At 38.3% G+C, this 26,374-nt stretch overlaps 1 non-coding gene across 1 annotated transcript; it reads left to right on the top strand.

Moving 5' to 3' along the window:
• Window positions 1-18,335: 18,335 nt before the first annotated feature.
• On the top strand, window positions 18,336-18,443 carry LOC122294089. The gene has a single exon (XR_006237487.1). It is a non-coding gene; the product is annotated as a small nucleolar RNA R71 (small nucleolar RNA).
• The last annotated feature ends 7,931 nt before the right edge of the window (window positions 18,444-26,374 follow it).

Genomic DNA, 26,374 nt, shown 5'->3' with positions numbered 1-26,374 from the left:
AATACCCAATATAAATTTTTTAGAGTTTGGGGTTGTCTTGCAAATGTTAATGTTCTAAAAATTAAGAAAATGAAATTATGTCCCAACACAGTAGATGCAGTATTCATTGGGTATGTTAGATGTAGTTCTGCATATAGGTTTTCAATTATCAAATTAGACGCCAAGGTATTGATCCCAACACCATCATGGAGACTAGGGATGCAACATTGTTTGAAGATCTATTTTCTTTAAGAAAAAAGTAGAAAGGTCTTTACTTACATTAAGTTTTCCTTCCACCAGTAATCAACCTATCACTTTATCTAATTTTGAGAGTTCATCTAGTTTAGAAAACAAACTTGGAAGAGGAAAACTAGTGAGAAGGGAAAATGATTTTGGATATAATTTTTATATTTACTCTTTGGAAGAAGATCCTTTGACTTTCAAGGATGCTATGCTCTCCATTGATTCTATTTTTTGGAAAGAAGTGGTAAATAATGAAACCTTAAATGTATGTGATATTCCTCTTGGATATAAAGTCATTGAATGTAAAATGATTTTTAAAAAGAAATTAAGATGGTACTATTGATAAATTTTAAATTAGGCTAGTTGTAAAGGGCTTTACACAAAGAAATTGTTTCGATTATTTTGATACATATTCTCTTGTTTTAATTGCTCTAGTTGCGATCCATATACTTGAGGTCTACCAAATAGATGTGAAGACTGCATTTTTTAATGGCGATCTAGAAGAAGAAATATACATAGTTCAACCAGAGAATTTTATTGTTCCAAGACAAGAAAGAAAAGTTTGTAGACTTATTAAAGCTCCCTATGGTTTTAAGCAAGCCCCTAAACAATAGTACCAAAAGTTCGATGAATAATTTTATGTTATGATTTCTAGATACATGAATGTGATATGTATTTATACACTAAAATAGTTGATGGTGCATGTGTAATGCTATGTCTTTATGTTGATGTTATTCTCATCTTTGGTATGAATATAAATACTGTTCTTGATTTTAAAAACTTTTTAACTAAGAACTTTGACATGAAAGACATTGGAGAGGCATGGGTAATTCTTGGTATTATGTTAACGAGATCTCGTGATAGTATTAGCATAAATCAATCTCATTATATTGAATAGACTCTTAAGAAGGTTGGGAGATTTGAATGCAAACTTGTTAGTACTCACTCCTCTTGATGGTTTGCATTTAAGTAAGAGCTTTAGAGATCTTGTATCACAACTGAGATATTCCTAGATTATTGGTATGCTAATTCTATTGACTTAATATTTCATATGCTGTAAGTAGTCTTAGCATATATACTAGTAGGTCTGATGATTTTCATTGGAAGGCATTGGACATAACTCTTAAATATTTGAGAGGAACCATGGCATATGGTATTTATTAGTCTGGGTATTCCATTATATTAGAAGCATATAGTGATACTAGTTTGATAACTAACATGGTCGATCATAAGGGAATGAGTGGATATATTTTCACTCTTGGTGGAGCAATTGTGGCTTGGAGATCTTCTAAGCAAATTGTGATTTCACGATCTACTATGGAGATTGAATTAATAACCTTGGCTACTACCTAACATGAGGTAGAGTTGATTAAGAATTTATTTTTAGAAATTTCACTAGTTAAAAAGTCAATGCCAACTATTTATGTTCTTTGTGACAATCAGCCTGTGATAAGTGTTTGTAATAATAAACATGTTAATCATAAGAGGAAACATTTGAGTATCAGACACTCTATGATGAGATATCTGATAAAGAATGGATATTTGACTTTGGAATATGTAAAGTTTGAAGATAACCTAGAAGATCATTTGACAAAAGGACTAACAAAGTTGAAAGTTATAAGCAGATCAAAGGGGATGAGACTGAAGCCCTTTAATTAGGTCTTCGGTAGCAACAACCCAACCTTCATGACTGGAGATTCTAAGAAGAATGTCCAATGGTAAGAACAAGCTACTTGAGTGACTGGATAACACTATTAAAATATTATTAGTCCATCCCTAACATGTGAGTGCTACAAATACAATGGCAAAGGAAAATTGAAATGCTTTGAATGAGTTTAAGACTAAGGAATGGTGTTGAATTGCATATACCCTTGGAAGTCTCACCTATGTGAGTGTGATTATGGGACCGCTGTCTATGGTAATTGGGATATTCCCTAGAGTTCTCATGAATACAAGATATGGTGCACGACCCTTATGCACCACCTTGAAAGGAATTTGATATATGTCATACTATGTGTGTGGTGTGGTGAAACCTAAGTTAAAAGATTTCTGCTCAAGACTTGTTCACTATGAATTTTTCATATGGAAGCATGCTAACGCTAGGTAGATGTTCAAGGCCGCAAGTTATCTCTATTGATGCATAGTACTTAGCCTAAAGAAATATTTATTCTATTATGTCTTTTAAAATATTTTAATCAGGTGAAGGATTGTTGGTTTTTAGACTTAGAAATGATTAAAATATTTACTGTTAAGTAAAATATAATATGAACCATTGTTATTATTCAATGTGTTGGTTTTGTTGTAAAAGTTTGAATAAAAATGTGTCATGGTGACTTGAACCAATGCATGCCTCTTGGGAATAAGAGGCTTAACCACTTGGCCACCAAATGAGGGGTTGTGCCCTTCATTGAATTAGAAATGTTTTAAATGGATTCTCTATAATTTGAGAAGTTGTGACTTTTTACAAATGCTCTTTCATTTTCGTTGTGAATTTTTACAAATACCATTTCATTTATGAGAAATGATACTTGCAGTCGTGGAGTGTGTTAAATCCACACAATTTATTTGAAAAAGTGAATAAATACGTGACTCACATAAAAAAAATTATTATTATTTTTTAATATGGACCCCACTTTTTTTCAAAAAGATTGCTTAATGCTTGCACACTCTATGATTGTATGTAATATTATTCTTCATTTATATAAATTGTAACTTTTCACAAGTGCCTTCATTCTTTATAAATAGGGAATCCCACCCATAAATTTACTGACCGTAAATTCTCTACACAAATTAGATGAATACTTCATTCTTCTTTTTCTCTTTCTTTCTTTGGACTTTGGGTATTTTATATCAGGTTTGAGGATCTCATTTTGTGTGTACAAATAAGCAGATTAAGTGGAATTGATGTTGTTGTATTTTGAAAGTAGACTGCAAAGAAGCCTAATGCATATTATGATTTGAAGGCGACATATTCTACTCTAGGAAAACGTCTATCACAACATACCTTAACACCAAATTCCCTCTTTCTAATTTGTTCTTGTTATTTTACATATTCTAGCTTACAAAGTATTTGCATATAAATATATATGTATATTATACAAATTTTTTCCAACAAAATAGACCAACAAATGGTATAGAATGTAGCAAAGAACCCATGACGGTCCAGATCCGAATCCATTAGAATAGAGAAAATAGCCTCTTTCAAATTTTCTATATATAATTGGATTAGCCAAAACACATATCATTATGTGTACCAGATTACATCTTAGGAATGATCAAAAGAAATCATCCAGTATTCAACTTCTTCATAAATGTTTTTGAAACTATGATGTTTCTGTTGAACGAATTTCATTTTCATCACCAGATACATGACACTAACATCTAGAAGAGTCAATGAAATTATCCAACTTTTTTCTCCTTTTATGTACTACCAAGTGATGAAAGAATTCCTTTTTCAACCTCAAAAAAAAAAAAAAAAAAAAAAAAGAAAAAAAAAAGAAAGAAAAAAAATTTCCTCTTGAAAAAAAATATGGTGAAAATATGGTAAATCTTACTCCGACTCTGTTAGCGAGAAATCTGTTTATGACAATCAAATTGGGCAAATCAAGCCATCCAACTCAAGTCAACAATCCATTGATGACCAACAATCAAGCTCTGCAGATCATGTAATCAAAGAAGAACGTTTACCCTTTTTAGAATAAGTTGCATCATATGCAAGATAATTCTTAACATTCTAAATTGGAAATCCTAAACCCTACACCTTACACCCTAAAACCTAAATCCAAAAATTTAAATGTTAAACCTTAAGTCCTAAAACCCCATACCATTCTCAACTACCACCAATCACTGCCACGGCACATTCTTCGGGTCCTACCATGATGAGAGCAGCACAAAATTCACATTGGAGCAAGGCAAATTTGATTGTCTAGGTGCAAGGTAGTCACAATCCATCCCACTTACGACCACCCCATGCGAGATGGCCGCAATACATCCTTAAACTGGTTTCGGCTACTTTGGAGTGGTCAGAACCACTCTTAGGCTGGTCAACTTGGTCTGCCCCTTGGGAGTGACAAGCCAACCATGTGTTTTTTCTTTAATTTTCTTTTGGATATTCTTTTATTCTTTATGGGTGATTATATTTTATTCATCAATAAAAAAAAATGATATATCAATTTTAATTAGCGGGTTTAATTCATCCTCACTTTCAACTCAACTCATAGAGAGAGGAATGTTAAAGAGGGATTGCAAGAAGAACGTAAATCCCAATCGTTCAATTCAAGGGATCACCCTAGCATATACTACAATTTCTAGGAGGATAAGTACCCCTCACGAGAGGCTTGCTCGAGTAAGGAATATACCTCACCCTATGCCAATATGGAGTCTGGCGAATAAAGTAAGTTTTAGAAACCACCTAGTTATTTTAGTGTAATTTACAAAAGTGAATTCCAAGGTCAAAATTATATTTCTAAGGGGGAATGATGTAATTCCCGAGTACGAGAAAATGAAAATAAATTAATAGGGCTAGAAATAAATAAGGCTACTCGACAAGCCCACTCAAGTTTGGTTCGAATAAATTTGAGTTTGACTTAATTTGAGTTTGACTCAATTCGTTTATTAAATGAACTATTCATGAAGAAAACATTAAGATCGATTATTAAGTGGCACAACTCATACAAAATGGTCTAACCCGTATAAACTTGGATAAATTTGTATTTATTATTTTTATAGTATTATCTCAATATTTATCATGAAAATAGTTGTAATATTTAAAGAGCTTAGAGGATAATATCATGTTCTTAACTAATAATAAGCATGCCACTTGAATCATGTTTAAATATAACTATTGATATATATATATATATATATAAACTTTTTAAAGATACTACAAAAGATCAACACTTATTTGTCAAAATTTATAGAGTATAATATAAATTATCCATTTTATGAAAATGAAGTAGCCTATGAACAAGCTCTAACCTGCTCAAATATTAAATTATTTGTTTGTGAACATAAAATCTAACTTAATGAAATGCTCGAACTTGACTCATGTTTGATTAAAAGTATATACACTAGACTTGACCACCCCATACGTACACACTTGAACTCGACTCCTTTACACCCCTACATATGAACTTAAGAGAAATATATAACTAAGAAAAACTTATTAACATGATAGTTTTAAAATATCCATTTTTATTCATAATATTAATAATACTAATATATAAAAAAAAAGGTTGTTGAGATGACATCCTAGAGGCAGCCAAGAACACCTGAAAATCCATTAAAAACCTTCCTAAATTAGTGATTTTTGCTTACAATTTTAAAACCCCCAATTCTAATTTTTCTTTCTCTTCTTCCTCTTCATTTCTTCCATTCTTCACAAACACCTTTGTTCTCACCCTTTTGGCCAAAGACCCCTTGCTCAAAATTATTCCAATTTTCCTTCATTTTCTTATCAACCAAAAATGCCATTGCATACACTTTATAGCCCTAACACATTAATTTTCGCACGGAGCCAAGTAAGAGGAACAAGGGGGTTTCACTCGAGCCAAATTAAGATATTCCTCATTTTCCATTAGATTTGTACACCATGAATATATTCTAAATATGTGTGATGTTGAATCCTTACTTGCATGGATGTAAAACAGGTTATGGGGTGGTTTGTGAGAGAAAAAAGAGAATGTTATAGATTATGTAGTAGGACGGCGGATGGATGGGGAATGGGAAGGAGGAGATGTGTGACTGAGCTCATTAGGATCGATGATGTAGAGATTTAGGTGTTTGATCAAATGTGTGCCTGACCTTTAACAGAGGTATCGACTTGTATTTATAGAAATGGATTTGTACAACATTTTAGTATCCTGAAAAGATTACATATTTGAATGAGTTGAATGTGTAAGCTAAACAAGATAAGATAAACAACATTAGTGTTAATGAAAATTATCATTATCATGATTACTAGTTTGAACATGTTTTTTTGTATTGGACGACTTCAATTTTGGTTGTTTGTCACAAATGTGGACGAGTCTATAACATGCCCCCTCAAGCTTATTTGGGTAGAGAAAATATTGAGCTTATCACGAAGAAAGTGTAATTGAGATGAGGAGATTGGTTTGGTGAAAATGTTAGCAACTTGGCCTTTATTGGAAATGAAATGAATGTTCGATATTCTGCGAGCAACTATGTCATGAACAAAATGAAAATCAATCTCAATGTGTTTGGTTTGAGCACGAAAGATCAGTGTTAACGACGTGTTTCGTATACCTTTGGCCCTGGTCCCCGGTGACTCGAGTCTTCAACTTGTTTCTGCATACATGAAACAACTCCCGAATTCAGCGATTGTGGGGGGTGGCTAGGCGCAACCTTCGATGCTTAAGCTAGCCTTGTGTCATGTAAGAGATGAAGTTATTTTAAAGTTCTGAATTACTCACCATCCCCTTTTGGCGTCTAGGGGGTTGCCTTTATACCTATGTTTAAGGTCAGCAACCCATGCCCTGCAACCGAGTAGAGGGACGGCCCTTGGTAGGCCTCATTTAATGTGATGTAGCTTTCTAGTGCAGATAATTAATGCAGCATGACCTGACTGAGCTAGGGTGTAGAGTCCCATCAAGATAATGTGCTTTCTTCTTTCTATCTGAAGAAAAGGGGGAGAAGGTCCTATGCTTTTCAGCTAGCTTGACTAGACACCCTTATCGTGCCTTGCCAGGTTGAGAGCTTCTTGGATGGGCCACTGAGAGGTCAAGTGTGCTTCTGCCTAGTTTTGGACAGGGTGCCACTATTTATTGTGTTGGGCTTGTGCTCTTCAGTAAAATCCTCCTAACAGTTACCCCGCCAATTCCTATCGAAAGGATTCGGTTGGAATTTCTATAGACTCTCGCTTTCCTACTCTTGATATAAATTAATAGGAGTTGTTTCCACTCTCATACCAACTCAAGTGGCGTTGATAGTTTGCTACGTCATCTCCCCACCCAAGTGGTGTTGCGTCGAGTGACATCCTCGATTCCACTTGAGCCTACTAGTCGTCTGGCATACAGGTGGTCAGCTAGTCCGCTGGTGGAGGGAAAAGGAAAAAGACCGAGGAATTTTGCCCGTTACGTTGGATTCCAATGATGATGACGTTCCTCCCCCTTTTGGTCAGTCTTCAGGGGGGATTTCTATCCAACAACCTTCCCGCCTCGTGGTCAGGGGAGGGGAGTTCTCACCCTTCTAAGCCCTAGGGCGTGGTTCCATTCTTCACGGGAATGCCTTTCCCTCGGCGGGTGCTGGGTCTTCACCTGTTGCATTGGGTGTCCCACCCATAATCCCTTCGGTTGTTGGGGATTCCCCCGTGCATTCACCAGATGGGAGAGTCTTAGTGTCCTTATTTTCCTGCATCTCCCAGGACTACTCTTCTCGAGGGCCAATGGACCAAGATTCTGGAGTAGCTATTGCTGGTTGTCAAGTACCCACTCCCTAATCAATGAGTTCCTCAGGTGAGCCCATTCAGGTTTGTCTTCGAGTATGGGTCCCTTCATCCTTGCACTCCCTGATATTTTTCTTATGGTTTCAATGGGTGTTTTCATCATAGGGTGCTAACCAGCTACTAGCCTTGACAATGAAAAGTCAAGTGGGGTTGCACTTCGGGGGATCAAGAGCCTTGCTTCGCAGCCCGCAAGGCCTCAGGTGAAACCATTAGCATGAGAGAGCCTTAAGAGGAGTCAGAAGGCTCTCTTGCCAACTTGCGTGAGCGCCTACGCTATTTGGAATCAGACCTAAGGAAGCCTTAGAATGAGGTTATCCTATGTCATCACGATCTAAGGCATGAGTCGGATTTGCGGGAAACTCTTCAGGAGATGTTTTATGTTTAGTCAGAGGAGCTCGAGAGGCTCTAGACTGGAAATGCCTCACTAAGCTGGAGTTCTGATTCCGTGGTTTCCTCCTGTCGACATGCTGATGATAAGTTCCTACAGGTCTCGAAGGACTCTTTCGAAGAGGCAGAAATCCCTCTAGGCTGCACAAGCTGATCGGGAGTAATTGAGATCCACTTCCCAGTAGTTGTGACAGGAACTGTCTCGGGTGTGGCAAGTTTGGGATGAGGCGTGAAGCCATGTCTTTTTCTCGGGTTGTGAGGCACTGAGGGACTACTTGCTATCAAGTCCCAGGGGTGACCTACCTTCACTAGACCTCAAATCTGTGACCCCCAGCCTCAGGACACTAGAGGCGGGGGCTTAGATAGGGGTGGACCTGACTTCTAATGCGTTCTCGATTGTCCCAGCGGTGTCGACTGCGGGTCTAGATCTTGCTGGAGGTGGACCCCTTCGAGTCTAAGGAGGAGGGTCCCGAAACTGTCTAAGAAGGCCCTATGCCCTAATCATTGCCTTTCTATATGTTTTTTGTATGAAGCTTTTCTTCTTCGTATTTTCTTGACTGTACGGACCTAACTTAATAGATTCATTCGCTTTGGCATGTCATTGGTGTTTTGTATCACACTTTAGTGTCATTAAGACCTCCTTAGTGATTGAATTATTCATTTTTTGCACCTCGAGGTCTTATCATTCACCAGGTCATTGCCGTGGTGCTCTTTCTGTCCTGACTTATATCATAAGGCATAAATGAACAAGCGGCGCGCATCGAGTTAGATGTGACAAGTGACAGGCCCCTTATGTTTCCCAGACGTATGGAAAAGTGCATGTTTCCAAGAGATGCCTATATAAGGTGCCACCTGTTGGTCGGACTCACCGTCCCTTTCACTTTTCTTGCATAGGGGCTGGCTTTCCCCTTCTGTTATAGACGAGTGGCACTTTTCAATTTGTTTCTTTCGGGGCTATAAGAGCCCACCTTCCCTTTCTCAAAGGACTTGTCAACCTCTATTAGCTTAAAATGCCGAGCATTATTGATTTGACTCCATCACTCTTGCATGGCTCCCTTCCTCATCTAGGAAGGTGCTATATGGTTGATCCATGATGGGTTCTTCTATCTCAGCACCCACCTCATGGCTCTTGTTTTCACAAGACATCTTGATCCCACAGGTGGGACGGGTCGAGTTAGACTTGCAGATCAGCCACTGTCTTGGATAGGAGTCAACACGAAGGAGAGGTCACTCAGACTTCTCCACGTCTGTGGTTGATGTAAGAGTTGCTATGCTCCACTGATGAGGTGTAGCCCTTCGGGCACCCCGACTACCCCAATTCCCATTTGTCGATGGTACTGTGGCGTACCTCGTTGATCGTGACTCCACCCTTGGCTTCTTTTGATCTTTCCCCTCTTAGTGGGGCCTCTAATGATCATGTTGTATTTTCACATTTTGTAGACGTTCTGACTTTTGATGAACAAAGTATCCCTTTACTTATGCTTCCAGCATTATCGCACCTTTTCGGTTTATTTGCTTGCCTTTTGGAGTCTTTCTAAATGTTGGGCGGCAACCCCTCGAGTATAATGGTCTCTGCGGAGTGGAGCACTTAATCCTTTGTGGGCACGTTGCATAACACCAAATTTGTTTTTGATTCCTAAGGAAGTCATGAGGTGGGTTAGGCCAGGCATGCCTGAACTCGCTCGGATACTTTATGGAGGTCGTGTAGTATGTAAGATCGGGTGCGCCTCATTGACCCTCGTGCTTAGCTAGAGGGGGTAAGTGGCGCATAAGCTTGAACTCACCTTAATACTTTGTGGAGGTTGTGTTGTATATAAGATCGGGTGTGCCTCTTTTAACCTCGTGCTCGGCCAGAGGGGGCTAGTGGCGCGTAAGCCTTAACTCGCATTGATACTTTGTGGAGGTTGCGCGGTATGTAAGATCGGGAGAGCCCCATTGACCCTCTTTCTCGGTGAGTTGTGTGCAAGCTTGAACTTGCCTGAATATTGTGTGGAGGTTGTACGGTATGTAAGATCGAGCTTATCTAGTTGACCCTCATGCTCGGCAAGAGGAGGTGAGTGGCGCACAAGCCTAAACTCATCCGAATGCTTTGTGGAGGTTGCGTAGTATGTTAGACTGGGTGCGCCTCGTTGACCCTCGTGCTCAGCGAGAGGGGGTGAGTGGTGCGTAAGCTTGAACTTGCCTGAATACTTTGTGGAGGTCGTAGTATGTAAGACTGAGTGCGCGTCATTGACCCTCGCGCTTGGTGAGAGGTGGTGAGTGGCGCATAAACCTAAACTCGCTTGGATACTTTGTGGAGGTATTGCTGTATGTAAGACTGGGCGTGCCTCGTTGACCTTTGTGCTTGGTAAGAGGAGGCATGTGGCGCATAAGCTAAAACTCACCCATAGAATTCGCATGCCTTGTAAAATTAGAATAAAAATATAGTCTATAATTTGTTAACCACCAATTTGTCCCCATTCGGTTGAGCATGTGGTTCATTCTAAGGTTGAGATGGGTAGTATTGAGACTATCCCACACTCCACCGAGGGAGGGGAAGGGGCCCTTCAAGCCACACCCTCATGTTCAATCTCCCAGGGAGGTCATCATCCCTTTGCCGCGATGGGATTAAGTAATGTTTGGGCAGCCTTTGAGCCAGTCCCTCTCTCCTCTGTAAGGGAGATCGGCCTAACCTAAAGTTAGCTCTGCCTGTTGACCATTGCGTGGAGGTAGTCTATTCGGGTAGTATGTCTGACTGAACCTGCTCCCATCTGTTGATATCGCACGACAGGGGAGTGAGGGCTAGGCTAGCACTGTGCCCGTTCTTTGTTGTGGTGGAATGGGATACTGTTCGGTCAACCTTAGGGCTGGACCCGCTTTCCTTCGAGAGGGTTAAGACAACCTCTGGCTCATCTTATCCTTTGGCACCCCGTGAGGAAGTAATCTGTTTGGGAAGTCCCTGAGTGGACCCGCTTCCATCTTTGGCCGATGCCTGCGATGAAGGTAATGTGTGTCGGCTGCTGAAGACAGACCCGTACTTCACCGTGGAAGGGATTAAGTAGCCTTTTGGCATTACATCCATCCTTTTGGTGCCCCGTGGGGAGGCAAGTATAAAAGGGCTAAGAGGCCATCTACTCTTCGTCGCGATAGAGACGGGATAATGTTCGAGTAGCCTCGGGGCTTGATTCACTTTCCCCCATGGAGGAGGTCGGGCTAGCCCGGGCCTAGTCCCGTCTGTTGGCTCATAAGTGGAGGTAGTTTGTTTGGGCAGTTTGTGACTGTACCCGCTCCCACTCTTTGACATCGCAGAGAAGGTAAGTGAGGACCTGGTTGGTGTTGCGTTCACTCTTCGTCATGGCGGAATGGGGTACCGTTCAGACAACCTTAGGGCTAGACCCGCTCTCCTCCGAGAGGGTCAAGATGGCCTCTGGCTCATCTCACCCTTTGGCACCCCTCGAACAGGTAATCTGTTTGGGTAGTCCCAGACTAAACCTGCTCCTGTCTTTGGTTGACGCCTACGATAAAGGTAAGTCGATGTGCAAACGGAACTAACCCACTTCCCACCGCAAGAGGTATAAAGCAGCCAAAGTTCAGCATTACACTCATCCATTTGGTGTCCCGTGTGGGGTTAAGTGTCAGAGGGCTGAGGGGCTGTTCGCCTCTTCACTGCGATGGGGATGGGGTATGTCCAAGTAGCCTCTAGGTTGGACTTGCTCTCCTCCACGGGGGAGGTTGGGTTAGCCTGGGGCTAATCCCACTTGTTGACCCTCGCATGGAGGTGGTAGGTTTTGTGTAGTTTGTGATCATGCTTGCTCCCATCTGTTGACACCGTGGGAAGGGTAAGTTGCACAAAAACAAGAATCTCATTCTTGGATGTGCCAGCTCAGGGCCTCCATCGATAGAACATCAGCAGGTATTCGACATTCTATGGGTGTTGTAGCTCGTTTCCATGAGAGTCACGTAGCCAATAAACCCCAGGATGGTTGCTGGAAACTACCATGTAGGGGCCTTCCCACTGTGGTTTGAGCTTGCCTTCATCCCTCATGGTGGTCCCCGTCTATTTTAGTACAAGGTCTCCAATTTTGAACGACCTCAAACACACTCTTTGGTTGAAGCAGTGCTCTACCCTTTTCCTGTATGCCGCCATTGTCAGTTTTGCCTCTTCTCGGATCTCTCCTATCAAGTCGAGTTGCTCTTCGAGGCATTGGTCGTTGGAGTGCTGCACGTAGTGATGCACTCGATAGGTCAGGATATCTGCATCAACTAGTGGCATGGCCTCATGACGATACACGAGGGTGAATGGGGTTTCCCCTGTTGGTGTCCTCACGATTGTCCTGTGTGCCCATAGGATGGCCAAAAGTTCTTCTGCCCAAGCTCCATTCTGGTCATTTTGTTTCTTCTTCAGTATTCGTAGCATGGTTTTGTTGGTTGCTTCCACTTGAACATTTGACTGGAGATGCCTCAGGGAGCAGTATCGAAAATTTATCCCCAGATCCCGGCACCAATCTCTGTAATGGTGATATTCGAATTGTCTCCCATTATCTGACACTTGCTTCAAGGCACACCGAACTTGTAAACGATGCTTTTCCATAGGAAGTGGGTAATGTTATTGGTCGTGATTGTTTCTAGCGCTTCGGCCTCGACCCACTTGGTGAAGTAGTCCACTACAACTACTACAAACTTTACCCCTCTTTTCTTCGGCGGGAGGGGGCCTACCAGGTCAACTCCCACTGGGCAAATGGCCAAGGGGAGGTTATTGGTGTCAACTCCCCCGGTGGGTGGTGGATGATTCCGGCATACTCTTGGCATTACCTACACTTTTGCACATATTCCATGGCATCTTTTAGGGTGTGTGGCTAGTAGTGGTGTCCTACTCGCATTGCCTTCCCTTCTAGTATTCTTCCCTCAGCATGGTCACCACATATTCCCCCATGTATTTAAGCCAATAGTTGCTAGGCCTACTCACTTGAGATGCATCTCAGTAGGGGGTACTGTATCCCTTGCGGTGCAGCACTCAATCAACCACGGTGTACCTTGTCACTTAGTATCTGACCTTCCTTGCTCCCTCCTTGCTGTCAGGAACTTCATTTTCATTCAAATACTACAAGACTTCCCATCCCCACACTGGCGCACCTAGTCCTACTTCCAGCAGCTCAATCCCTACCGCTGGCACTTTGATGGTTTTAAGGACATTCGATTCCGGTATTCAGGCAGCTTCCTGCTTGGATTCCATCTTTGTCAGCCTATCTGCCTTGTTGTTCTCAGCTCTTGGGATTGGTTGGATCTGGAAGTGTTGAAAATGAGCACGCTTGGCCTGCACTAATGCAAGATACTTTTTCAATTTATCATCCTTTGCTGTGAACTCCCTTTGCACCTAGCTGACTACTACATGGGAATCCAGTCGAACCTCCACTTCCTCAATGCCCAAGGACTTTACGATAGTCATGTTGAAGAAAAGAGCCTTATATTCTACCTCGTTGTTGGCACTTTTGAACGCTAGCTTGATGTCATAGTCATGCTCTTCGCCTTTGTCCGTGATGATATGCACCCCCACTCCCCCTTAGCCTGGCAAGAGGAGCCATCAATGAAAACTTGCTAGGGCTTCCAGGCGGTGCATGTCCTTCCTCGCTGGTGAACTCCGCGATGAAATCTGCCAAGACTTGTCCTTATAAGAAGGAACGCAGGGTGTACTCGATGTTGAACTCGCTCAGTTCTACAACCTAGTTAGTGGGGCGACCTGAGGCATTCGGGTGTTGTAGGGCCTTTATGAGGGGGGCTTCTTTGAGGACCTTGACTGGGTGTGCTTGAAATATGGTCGGAGCTTACGAGTAGTTATTATTAGTTCGAAGACGAGCTGCTCAATATGGGAGTATCTGACTTCCATTCTCCTATATGCCCTTCTAACATAGTAGACCTGATTATGCCCAAACTATTATGTGGTGTTATAATATAGTTCAGGGTGTCGATCCACAAAGAGTCAGAAGAAATGCTACAAGATGCAAACTTAAGGGAAAGACTAAATGACAATATGATGAGAATATGAAAATTCTACCTAAAGTACGTAATTAAAATGAGATTAGGACATAGATAAAATGGTAAGTAAACCTTTGGGCTTCCAATCGAATCCAATACTCTAACTTTTTCAATATAAACTATATATGTAATTAAGAATTATAGCACCAAATTCCTAATTGGAAGATATGACATTATATGCATATATTTTCTCAAATTTAATTCTAGAATCTATTCTCTCTTAACAAACCGCAGTTTTCATAAATAAAAAGAAATATCATATATAAAGACGACCCTATGTTCACAAACAATAGTGCAGCAGAAGATTACTTCAAAGGCATGAAAAACATGATTAAGTCACAAACATATATTCATAATCCTATAGGTCAACCAAATTAAACCATAGCAAAGATTTAATAAAATTGTCTCAAACTTATAAAATCCAAAACAAATAGAGAATTGAATCCTAGAATCTTAAACAAATAGAGAATTGACCTAATTAGACACAAATTTATAGCCCTTTAAAATAACATTCCAATGCATTAAGAATTGCATCAATCCAATAGTTGAGTATAAAGTTCTAATCAAAATACTAAAGTATGTACAGGCTGTCTCCTAGTGAATTTCAGACTTGGGATTTCTTGCTATTTCCTTTTGTGATTTTTTTCTTTATCCAAATTGCTCGGAAACCCCATCATTATTCTTATTTGAAGAGTCCTACACTATTTGAAAGTTCTTAGGTTGTGCCAACGTCTTGCCCACTTGAAAGTCCTCCTGAATTTGACTGGGTTTTGATTTACTCTTTTATAGATTTTGAAATTAAACATAAAAATCTGGTTAGGAGTATTCCAAAAAAAAAATAGAAACTCAATTCAAAAATACACATTAACTACTATGATTTCTATTCACGTTTTAGCATTTTAGTCCAATAATAGAATATTTAGAGTGCACTTTGGTATACTTATCACATCCCCCAACTTGCTTATTATTGCTAGTCCCTATTAATTTTTTGCAAAAGAGATGAAAGAGACTAAAGAAAATATAAAAATAGCCCATCGATTCACATTTTCCAAATTCATATATCAAAACAATATAAGGAATCCAATAACCCATCAAAATCAATCCACCTATAGCAATTCACAGAGAGTGTGTGTGTTCTCCAAACCATAACCATTTTACCACAAACCTTGACACATGCAACATTAAGAACATCTCAAGCATAATGTTTAACTCTATAACTCATGGGTATAATAGTGTTTCTATCATAAGATCAATGCTTACTTGTTGCTTGTTCATAATTACCTAAATCTCCATGTGCTTGTGTGTACACCTTCTATCATAAGGAAAAAAAAAGGCTATATGTGTTTCTTGGCTCAAAGTTGGCTACTAGGGGGTTGTATTTTAAAGGATTGGCTTGAAAAGCTCAAACGTTAATCTTAAATTAACCTTCATCATATCCCAAGTATATTTGCCATCATACCACAAACCATAGATTGATATTCTCAAAAGAAGTTCCCAACTCAAAAATCAATGAACGCTTATCACAATTTTCAGCATTCGTTGGTTCTCAATCATCTCCAAAACTCACACATAAAGACTCAAGCAAAAGAGTTCTCAAGAGACATGTGTCAAACCACCATCTTATCACAAAGCTTGGATGAGTACAATAGAAATTTTGTGAATACCTTAGCATAATAATCAAGATGTGGTTTGTTGAGTTCACTAAGATGACTATGTATGAGAATGAGTATACATGTGAAATGATGTACATGTGGCAGTGCCACAAAGTTTCAGTAAGTGTGAAAATGAAAATTTGCACCAAGCCTCACCCCCAACTTAAACGAAACATTGTCCTCAATGTTTAAGAATCAAAACTGAATAGATAGTAACTGAAGATGGTAGAATGCACCTGATGTGTGACGTAGGTAGCTCGACAAGCATAAGAGATACAAACTGAAATGGTGAAATAACACTATCGTGCAAACAAAAAACAAAGAAAACAGCAACAAAAAAAAAAAAGAAAGAAAGAAAGAAAAAGAACGAAAAGAAAAGAAAAGAAAAAGAAAATATATATACCTGCATGGTGGGGTCAAGGTGGATAGACTGGGTCTGCAAATGGAATCTCTTCCACTTTAGAAACTTGTCTATCAATAAGGAGTTTGAGGCATTGACCATTTACTTTAAAAACCCGGCCATCCATAGGGTCCTCTATTTCTACCACACTATTTTCAAGAACATGCTTCACTACAAAAGGACTAGTCCACCATGATCGAAGTTTTCCTGGGTGCTTGTGAAGTCCAGAATCATATAAGTGTAATCGGCCATTAAGCTTAAACGTCTATTCCTAAGAATATTTTTATCATGAAATGTTTTCATTTTAACCTTATACATTTTAGATTTAGGTAAATGTTTCAATTTAACTCTTGGTGCTTCCATACTTGAAGGAATTTGTTTTTCACCTTTCTTAGGCAACTCCTCAAATTTCGGTTGCCAAGCCTTGAGTTTAATAAAAAACAGAATAAAGATCAATGGCATCAGATGAATCACTAATAGTATCAAACTTTGAATTAACAAGAGAATATTCAAGGGGATCAAAATCATGAGTTGTGTGAATTTCTTTGTCTATGAATGCGTCAATCAAGTATGTTTGGTGGCATTCCTCTTTTGGTTGTTTCCCACTATAGAACATATTAATCTCGAGAGTCATGTTTCTAAAAGAGAGTTTCATTAGACTATTCTTGCAATTAATAATAGTATTATCAGTAGCGATGAAAGGTCTACCTAATATAAGAGGAACCTTAGAGTCAGACTCAACAACTGATTGAGTATCCACAATTAAGAAATCAATAGGATAATAAAAATTATCAATTTGGATTAAAACATCCTCAACTATCCCTCTTAGTTTCTTAATTGAATGATTAGCCAATTAAAGTACACCAGAAGTAGGCTTAATTTCACCCAAACCAAACTACAAATAAATGGAATAAGGTGTCAAATTTACACTAGCTTCTAAATCTAGCAATGCTTGCCCAAACTCATAATTTCCAATATTACATGCAATGGTTGGACAACCAGGGTCCTTGTACTTAGGAGAAATTTACTACTCAATTAGAGCACAAACTTGCTATATCAAAAATGTTGTCTTCTTAATATAGTGCTTTCTTTTAACTGTATACAAATCTTTAAGAACTTTTGCATAAGTAGGAACTTATTTAATAACATGCAGTAAGGGAAGGTTAATTTTTACCTGTTCTTAGTTCTCCAGAATTTCATTGTTAAGATCCAAAATTTGCTTATTTAATTTTAAAGCTTGAGGAAATTGTACCTTAATTGGGCTCTTTATTACCTCAGCTTCCTTGGACAGTTCGGCACAACTATTACTTTAATTCTTTTCAATATCATCTGACTTATCAGTTGTTGGGATATGTAAAGATTTACCACTTTGTGCCATAATGGTATTGACATCTTTTAAATTTTCCTGTGCCATATATTTGACCTTGGGTTGTGGATTGATCTTGAGAAGGGAACTTACCACGCTCGTTCACACTCAAGGAGCTCATGATCTTGGATATATGGTTTTTTATCTCATTGTTTTCTTCAACAAACTGTGTAAGTAAAGAATCAAACTTTTGATTAGTTTTACTTTGTGTCTCAATAAAAATATGTAAAGTATCTTCTAAAGGGTTCCTAGAAAAATATGATGCATGATATGGTGACTCTAGGTGGCTATGCAGGCTACTAGTTTTCAAATTTCTAGTTAAAATTTAGGTAATTACACCACCCAGGATTGTAGGAATCAGAGAAAGGTGCAACAAGCTTCATTTAAATACCTAAGGCATTACATTCTTACTCATACATTCCCTTCATTTTAGTAAATGTGGGGCACTCTTGAGTTAGGTGATCTACCACACCACACACAAAACACGGTCCAAATGACTCTACACGAGCAGCCATGTGCGTTGGCTTTAAATTCTTAGTCTTTAATACATCTAACTCCCTAGTGAGCATCTCAACTTTGGCTTTTAGCTTATACTTTTCCCTAAGATAGTAAATTTCACCACTATTTAAATTTCCAGCAGGCTGTGACTTATTTGTACTCTCAGTAGCATTAGATCCAGTCCAAGTGTGAGTTTTTTCAACAAACTCATTGAGATATTCTATGGTCTCATTTGAATTTTTCTGCAAAACCTCACCATTACATATCATCTTTATGAATTGACACTCTCTAGGTATAAGTCCCTCATAGAAATAACTAACTAAGCGCTAGTTCTCATACCCATGGCGAGGATACAAATTCAACAACTCCTTAAACCTCTCCCAAGCCTAATAAAAAGTTTCACTATCCTTTTGTGCAAAGGTGGAGATCTGCCTCTTTAAAGCATTGGTCTTATGTTAAGGAAAATATTTATTAAAGAAAACTTGTTTCATCTCATTCCATGATCCTATTGATCGTGGTCTTAGTGAGTATAAGCAACTCTTTGCTCTATTATTCAAAGAAAAAAGAAAGAATTTAAGTCTCACAACATCATTTATAGCATTATGATTATGGAAAGTCGCAACTACTTTCTCAAACTCCCTTATGTGCAAATAAGGATTTTCATTATCTAAACCATGAAGGGTGTGAAGTAGCGGTGTGATCCCAGTTTTAAAATCAAACTGATGAGTGTTGGTAGAAAACATGATGCATGATGGTGTGGCTGTGCATGTAGGGTGGAGGTAATCCTGAAGAGTTCTAGTATGTTGATCTTCGTGTTCATTCATTTCTTCAGGACTAGATGCATTGTCAAATAAATGATTTAAAAATTTTGATTTTGACTCTAGAACAAGCCTACAAGTAATCCTTCCGAAGGCATCCCTATATCTGTGCATGCAAGGTAAAAACTAAAAACTAAAAAAATAGTATGAAAAGAAAAAAAAATGTAGCAAGCTAAAAGAGGGAATGAAGTTACTGCCTTTACTCGCTGTTGGAGTAAATGATGTCTTGTATCGATTTTGCCTTTACTCATTGGCAATAACGTCAAAATTTGATTACGCCCAAACTATTATGCAATGTTGTAGAAAAGTTCAGGGTGTCGATCCACAAGGAGTAGGAAGAAACGCTACAAGATGCAAACTTAAAGGAAAAGATTAAATGACAATATGACGAGAATATGAAAATTTTAACTAAAGTACGTAATTAAAATGAGATTAGGGTATAGATAAAAAGGCAAGTAAAGTTTTGAGCTATCTTCAATCGGATCCAATACTCTCACTTTTTCAATATAAACTATATATGCAATTAAGAATTATAGCGCCAAATTCCTAATCGGAAGATATGATATTATATGCATATATTTTCTCAAATTTAATTCTAGAATCTATTCTCTCTTAACAAACCATAGTTTTCATATATAAAAAAAATATCATATATAAAGATGACCCTATGTTCACAAACAATATTAGATCACATCAAAGGCATGAAAAACATGATTAAGTCACAAATATATATTCATAATCCTATAACTCAACCAAATTAAACCATAGCAAGATTTAATATAATTGTCTTAAACTTATAATATCCAAAAAAAAAAAAAAATAGAGAAATGAATCTTAGAATCTTAAACAATAAAGCTTAATTTTGAATTGAAATAAAGTCAAAGTATTTTCACCAATCAATTTCTGCCACAGGTTTTATCCTAGAATTAGTTCTCCATGTGAGAACTTAAAAAGTACAACTATAAAATGATTTTCTCTTCAGATCTACTCCTTGTGCCTCTCATCTTCCTCAATTTTGTACCAATTCTATGCTTATATGTGATATAAAAGAAATCCTAATGTTTTCCTCATTCCCGTCTGAAAAATTGTCTAACTTTTGGGACTCAGCTTGGCTGCCCTGTACATGCTTCAGGAGCACAAATTTAGAAATGCTTATTAGATAAAAATTTGTATCCCTTTAAAATAGCATTCCAACTCATTAAGAATTACATCAATTCGATACGTGAGTGGAAAGTTACGATCAAAATACTAAAGTATGTCCAGACTATCCCCTAGTAAATTTCATACTTGAATTTCTTGCGGTTTCCTTTTGTGATTTTTTCTTGATTCAAATTACTCTCAAACCCCATAATTATCCTTATTTGAAGGGTCATACACTTGTTGAAAGTTCTTAGATTATTCCAATGTCTTGCCCACTTGAAAGTCCTCATTTGAATTTGATTGAGTTTTGATTTGCTCTTTTATAGACTCTAAAATTAAACATAAAAATCTGCTTAGGAGTATTCCAAAATAAATAGAAACTCAATTCTGAATATATATTAATTTCTATGTTTTTTATTAACATTTTAGTACAATAATAGGGTATTTAGAGTGCACTTTCGTACACTCATCAAGATTGATCTCTGGACCCCGCTGTCATCTCGCACTAAGGTTGAAGAAACTACCTATGGGGAGATGGATAGATATAGGATCAGCATTTCCCCGCATTGAGGTTGACTGAGTAGTGGAGGGTTGATCAAGTACTTCTTGAGCGTAGTGAATGCAGCATCACACTCTATGTTTTAGTTTTGAGCCTCGTATAGCACTCTAAAGAAAGGTAGACATGAAGTGGTTAAGGGTCGCTAGTCGGCCGGTCAGCTTCTATACATCAGTTAATGCTCCCCCGGGAGGAGAGGGGTATGTCTAAGACAACGTTCACTTTTTCGTGGTTGGTTTCAATTCCTCTCTCGGAAACCACAAACTCGAGAAACGTTCCCAACCCCATTCCAAAAGCACATATGGTGGGATTTAGCTTCATTTTGTATCGTCTCAGTACCGCAAAGGCCTCTTGGAGGTTGTTCAAGTGCTACGCTACGTCCTTGCTTTTGACTAGCAAATCGTCCACATATACATCCATATTCCTCCTGATCTAGGCTTTGAACATTCAGTTGACTAGCTGTTGGTAAGTGGCACCTGCAGTTTTAAGACCAAACGACGTGGCAGAGTAAAAGTATAGCCCCTAATCGGTGATGAATGATGTCTTCTCCTCGTCATTAGGGTTCATGCAGATTTGATTGTATCCTGAGTAAGCGCCCATGAAGCTCAACATGCGGTGGCTAGTTGTTGAATCCACAATGAGGTCGATGCTGGGGAGTGGGAATCTGTCCTTAGAGCATGCTTTATTCAGGTCTGTAAAGTCTACGCACATTTTCCACTTACTTTGGGCTTTTTCACAAGCAGCAAATTGGATAACCAGTCCCGCCACAAGTAGGCGATCAACTTCTGTAGCGATGGCGACATTCTTCTCTACATTGAAGCTCCTACTCTTCTGCCCTATCCCCTGGCTCTAGGATCTATGCTCAAGTGATGCTGTATGACGGATGGGTCTATCCCCAACATATCCTCGTGGCTCCATGCAAAGATATCCAAGTGCTCTATAAGCAGTTGTTGTAGTGCTTCTCTCATGTCGGCAATGATTCCTGTGCCAATCCTAGCGGTTGCATCTGCTGGCTCTAATCTAGTAGGATCAGTTCCAAGGGCTCGTTCACCTCCACCTTCTTCAACGCATATCCATCTCTCATTTCATTTTCTGTGGGGATGCGTTCTAGAGCTGGTGGGGGGTTGGGAAGCGTCTCATTTCTTGGCGCCACAACACGAGCTCCCCTTCTAGCCTCTTTTAGTTGGTCATCCGTCTCACCCTACATTGTTGATTACCCCTCTTCCTGCAGCCTCCTCATCTTGGTTGTCCTTTGGGTACTTGCCTATTTCAATGCCCTATTACACCTCTGAACCTTCCAAGGGCAGGCTCCCGCAAGCGTATGAAGGACACATTTTCTTTTGAGATTTTTTGGATCTCACAGACGGTGTCAACTGTGACGTGTTTCATATACCTTTGGGCAAGGTTCCTAGTGGCTCGGGCCTTCAACCTGTTCCTGCATACATAAAACAACTCCCAAGTCCAACAACTGTGGGGGGTTGACGAGTGGAGCCTCCCATGCTTAAGTTAGCCTTGAGTCAAGTAGGAGATGAAGCTATTTTAAAGTTTTGAATTACTCACCCTCCCTTTTTGGCGTCTAGGGGGCTGCCTTTATACCTGTGTTTGGGTTCAGTGACCCATGCTCTACGATCAAGCAGAGGGACGCCCCTTGGGAGGCCTCATTTAATGCAACGTGGCTTTCTAGTGCTAACAATTAATGCGGCATGGCTTGACTGAGTCAGGGTGTAGGGTCTCATCGAGATAATGTACTTTCTCATTTCTATCTGAAGAAAAAAGAGGGAGAAGGTCCTATGCTTTTTAGCTGGCCTAACCCTACACCTCGGCCTATGCTTGGCCAGGTTGGGAGCTTCTTGAGTGGGCTGCTGAGAGGTCAAGTGTGCTTCGGCCTAGTTTTGGACAGGGTGCCGCTATTTATTGGGCTAGGCTCGTGCTCTTAGAAAAATCTCCCCAACAACCAAATTTGAAGATATGTATGTTGCACCAATATTGTCACACCAAATTATATGAGGCTTTGACGGAAGTGACACAAGTTTTGTAAGAAGAGAGCATATCTAACTAATCTTAGCTGTAATGTTTGATAGGAATTTATATTTAACATATCTGTGACAGTAGCTTGTTTCTTGCAACTCAAAAAATAGGACCACCATTGAGAAAAACACAATAGCCACTTCTGGAGCTTATATCATCATTGCTACTAGTCTAGCCAACATCTGAGTAGGCTTGAAAGGATAGAGAAGATTACTTATAAAAATGGAGACCAAATTCAATTGTTTGTTTGAGGTAATGCACTAAGCGTTTGGCATATTGCCAGGGAAATGTATTTTGTTTGTGTAGAAACTGAGACAACTTGTTAATAAAGAAAGCAATATCTAATCTAGTAATGTGGAGATACTAAAGGGCATTAATGGTACTCCAATAAAGTGTATGACCTGAAAATTGTTCACCTTCACAGACGGGGAGCCGAGTAGAGGTAGCCATTGGGGAACTAGCTAGATTTGCTTCAAGTATGTCAGTATGTGATGAGTGCGTGAAAGTTCACTCTAAATACTCTATTATTGGATTAAAATGCTAAAATGTGAATAGAAATAATAAAAATTAATGTGTATTCTTAAATTGAGTTTCCATTTACTTAGGGATACTCTTAAGCACATTTTTATGTTTAATTTTAGAGTTTATAAAAGCGTAAGTCTAAGCCCAGTCAAATTCAAATGAGGACTTTTATGAGAGCAATTTGGATCAAGAAAAAAAAGAAAAAAATCACAAAAGAAAATTACAAGAAATCTAAGTCCGAAATTCTCTAGGAGATAGATAGGACATTTTTTAGTATTTTAATCTTAATTTTCCACTCACATATTAGATTGAAGCTATTCTTGATGTGTTGAAAAGCTATGGTAAAGTGCTACAAATTTGTTTCTTATAAGGATTTTCAAATTCGAACTCCTGAAGCACGTACATGGCTGTCAAGATGAATCATAAAATTTAGGCAATTTTTTTTATACCGGAATAATAAAGGCATTAGTATTTTTTTCCTACCCTATATAAGTATATTATTAGCATGAAATTGAGAGGGAGGAGAGGCACAAGTGGACATACTAAAGAAGGAAGAGAGGAAATTAATTTTCATGGCCGCCGTTTACTTTATTTTTTTCTGGAGATTTTTGTTATCCATTATATTTATGGGTAACTGAATTCTCAAAGGGTTAGGGATGAACTTGTACATTAGATGGTATTTTTAATTTATGTATTTGGTTTTCAATTACGAAAACTCTCTTGTTCTATCATTTTCAATTCATTGTTGATGTTTTCTTCTCTAAATCATAGAATTTATTCTATTTATAGATTCAATCATACTTTTTCTATTGATTGGATTAGTTCTTTAATTATGTTTGGATAAATTATTTATCTATATCGATTTAATTATTTGCTGCAATATCGCTCTATGAGTATATTGTTGTCGTTGAGTTTTCTCAAAAATGATAATAATTTACGTATTTTAAAAGTTGTGAATGATTTTTTAAAGGGTTACATTTGGTTTATAAATCTATACGTTCCAATTGAGAATTTTGGGAATTGAATTCTCAATTAGTTATTCAATGAATTAAGAATAATTAAAGTATTAGATTTGTGAAAGAGATTCCTAACGCTTTACTATTCGTCAAATTTGAATGCTTTTTTTGTTAGTCATATTGCTTCACTTTAATTTGCATTTAAAATTAATCTTTGTTCTCCATTAATCATTTAATATTTTTCTTTAGTTTCTTTGTTCCTTCTGCTATTCTTTTAATTTGTTTCTCTATGAAATCAACACCTCAAAGCTATGCTACAACTACCGTGTTAGTTTTTGGGTATAATCAGTATGTTTTAGAATATCAATAATGTATCTATACTGAGAAAGAATAAGTCCCCTGGAATTTAGAAGTATCTTGACACCAAGCATAAAAAAAGAAAAGAAAAAAGGCAAATGACCCAAATTCTTTACAACAATTTAGGATGTAGAGTAGATAATAAATCATGCATCGAAGATCATTTGTTGCTAGTGATAAGGATGTCATCTACATATATAAGCATAAATATAGTGATTGAGGAAGGTATGTAAATAAATTAAGAGGTCACTGAACAAGCAGCCATGAAATCAAGGTCAGGATGCTTATTACTAAGTCAAGCAAACCAAGCCCTTTGTAATCTACTGTGCAAAGCATTTTGTAATCTACATACCTGGTTTGAATACCGAGGATAAAGAAAGTCAAGAGGCTAAGACATATACATTTCCTTTGATAAATTGCCATGCAAGAATATATTTTGAATATCGATTTGATAAATGCCATAGCCAAAGAGAGAACAATATGTACTATAATGGATTTGACAATAGGGCTGAAGGTTTCACTAAAGTTGATACCAGGTTGTTGATGGTATCCTTTAGTGAAAAGCTAAGTCTGGTACCACTCTATACTGCCATCAGCATGCTGTTTAGCTCTAAACACCCACTTACAACTATTAATGTTGGAAGCTGCATAAGTTGGAACAAGTATTCAAGTTTGATTCTTTAACAAAGTATCCAAACCCAAGGTTCATTCCTTGACACCATAGTGGATCTTTGACGACTGTTGTATAGTAGGTGGGATCAGGTTCCTATGGTGAATTTTCAACAAGGAGAGCCTTTAGAATTGGGAAGTAGATCATGTCGCTAGAAGAAATTTAGGTTTGTAATGTTGTTTTTGGAATAGGTGGTCATAGGGTGCACCGATTTTGGTTGGATTTTAGTATAGGAAGGTGATATATCTGAGTAGGAGAAAGGGTTAGGGTTTGAAAGAGGGAAGGCAATGAGGGGCAATGGGAAGAAAAAGTGAGAAGGGTATTTGGATCTGGTTGATTTGGACAAGTATTTGTGTTGTTATTGTCTAGGCTACTAGTTTTTAGTGCATCATAATCTTTGAATGAAGGATAGGTTGGAGATGTTGCTGCTGCTAGAGGCTTAGTAATGTTTGTGAGACTTAAAAGAGGGACAACATTAGAATCAATTGGAGATGATGGGCAAGGATCAGAGGATTTAAAAGGGAAAAGAAGTTCATCAAATTGAACATCGCGTGAGATATAGATACGTCCATAGAAAATATGAAGACTTTTACATCCTTTTTGTAGTGGACAATATAGTTTATAACCTAGAAAAACACAAGGGAGAGAACGAGGTTGGAACTTGTGGGCATTGTATGGATGAAGATTAGGCCAAAAAGTGCAACAAAAAACACTTAGAAAAGAATAATCAAATGGAGATATGAAAAGAATTTCATACGGACTACAATTTTTAAGATTGTGGGTAGGCATGCAATTGATTAAATAATAGACCATGGTGAAAGCATCATCGCAAAAATGAAGGACATTTGCTTAAGATAATAAGGCAAGGCTAGTTTCCACAATATGGAGATGTTTGCTCTCAATGGCTCCATTTTGTTGGTGCATACGAGGACTCATGACAAAATGATCGATACCTTGATTTTGAGAATTTTTACTGAGAGAGTGATATTCACCTCCCAATCAAACTGGACAACTTTGATTTTTGTATTGAAATAGCGTTCAACTTAAGATTGAAATTTGAGAAAACAGAACTAACATCAGTTTTGAGCGAAACAGGATAAAGCCATGAATGTTTGCTAAATGCCTCAAAAAAGGAAATATAATAATTCTTGCCAATGCTTGAACAAATAGGAGTAGGGTCCCAACATCTATATAGATCAATGCTAAAGGCTATGCAGATTGAGTTAAAGAGGTAGAAAATGTAATTCCATATTTCCGAGCTCAAACAAGCAGAGTATTTCGAAGACACATAGGTACGAGGCATTGGAAACTACAATTGACGATGGATA

This window comes from Carya illinoinensis, chromosome 1 (assembly GCF_018687715.1).
Source record: "Carya illinoinensis cultivar Pawnee chromosome 1, C.illinoinensisPawnee_v1, whole genome shotgun sequence".
Taxonomy (NCBI): Eukaryota; Viridiplantae; Streptophyta; class Magnoliopsida; order Fagales; family Juglandaceae; genus Carya; species Carya illinoinensis.
This window is presented reverse-complemented; position numbering and strand designations above follow the sequence as displayed.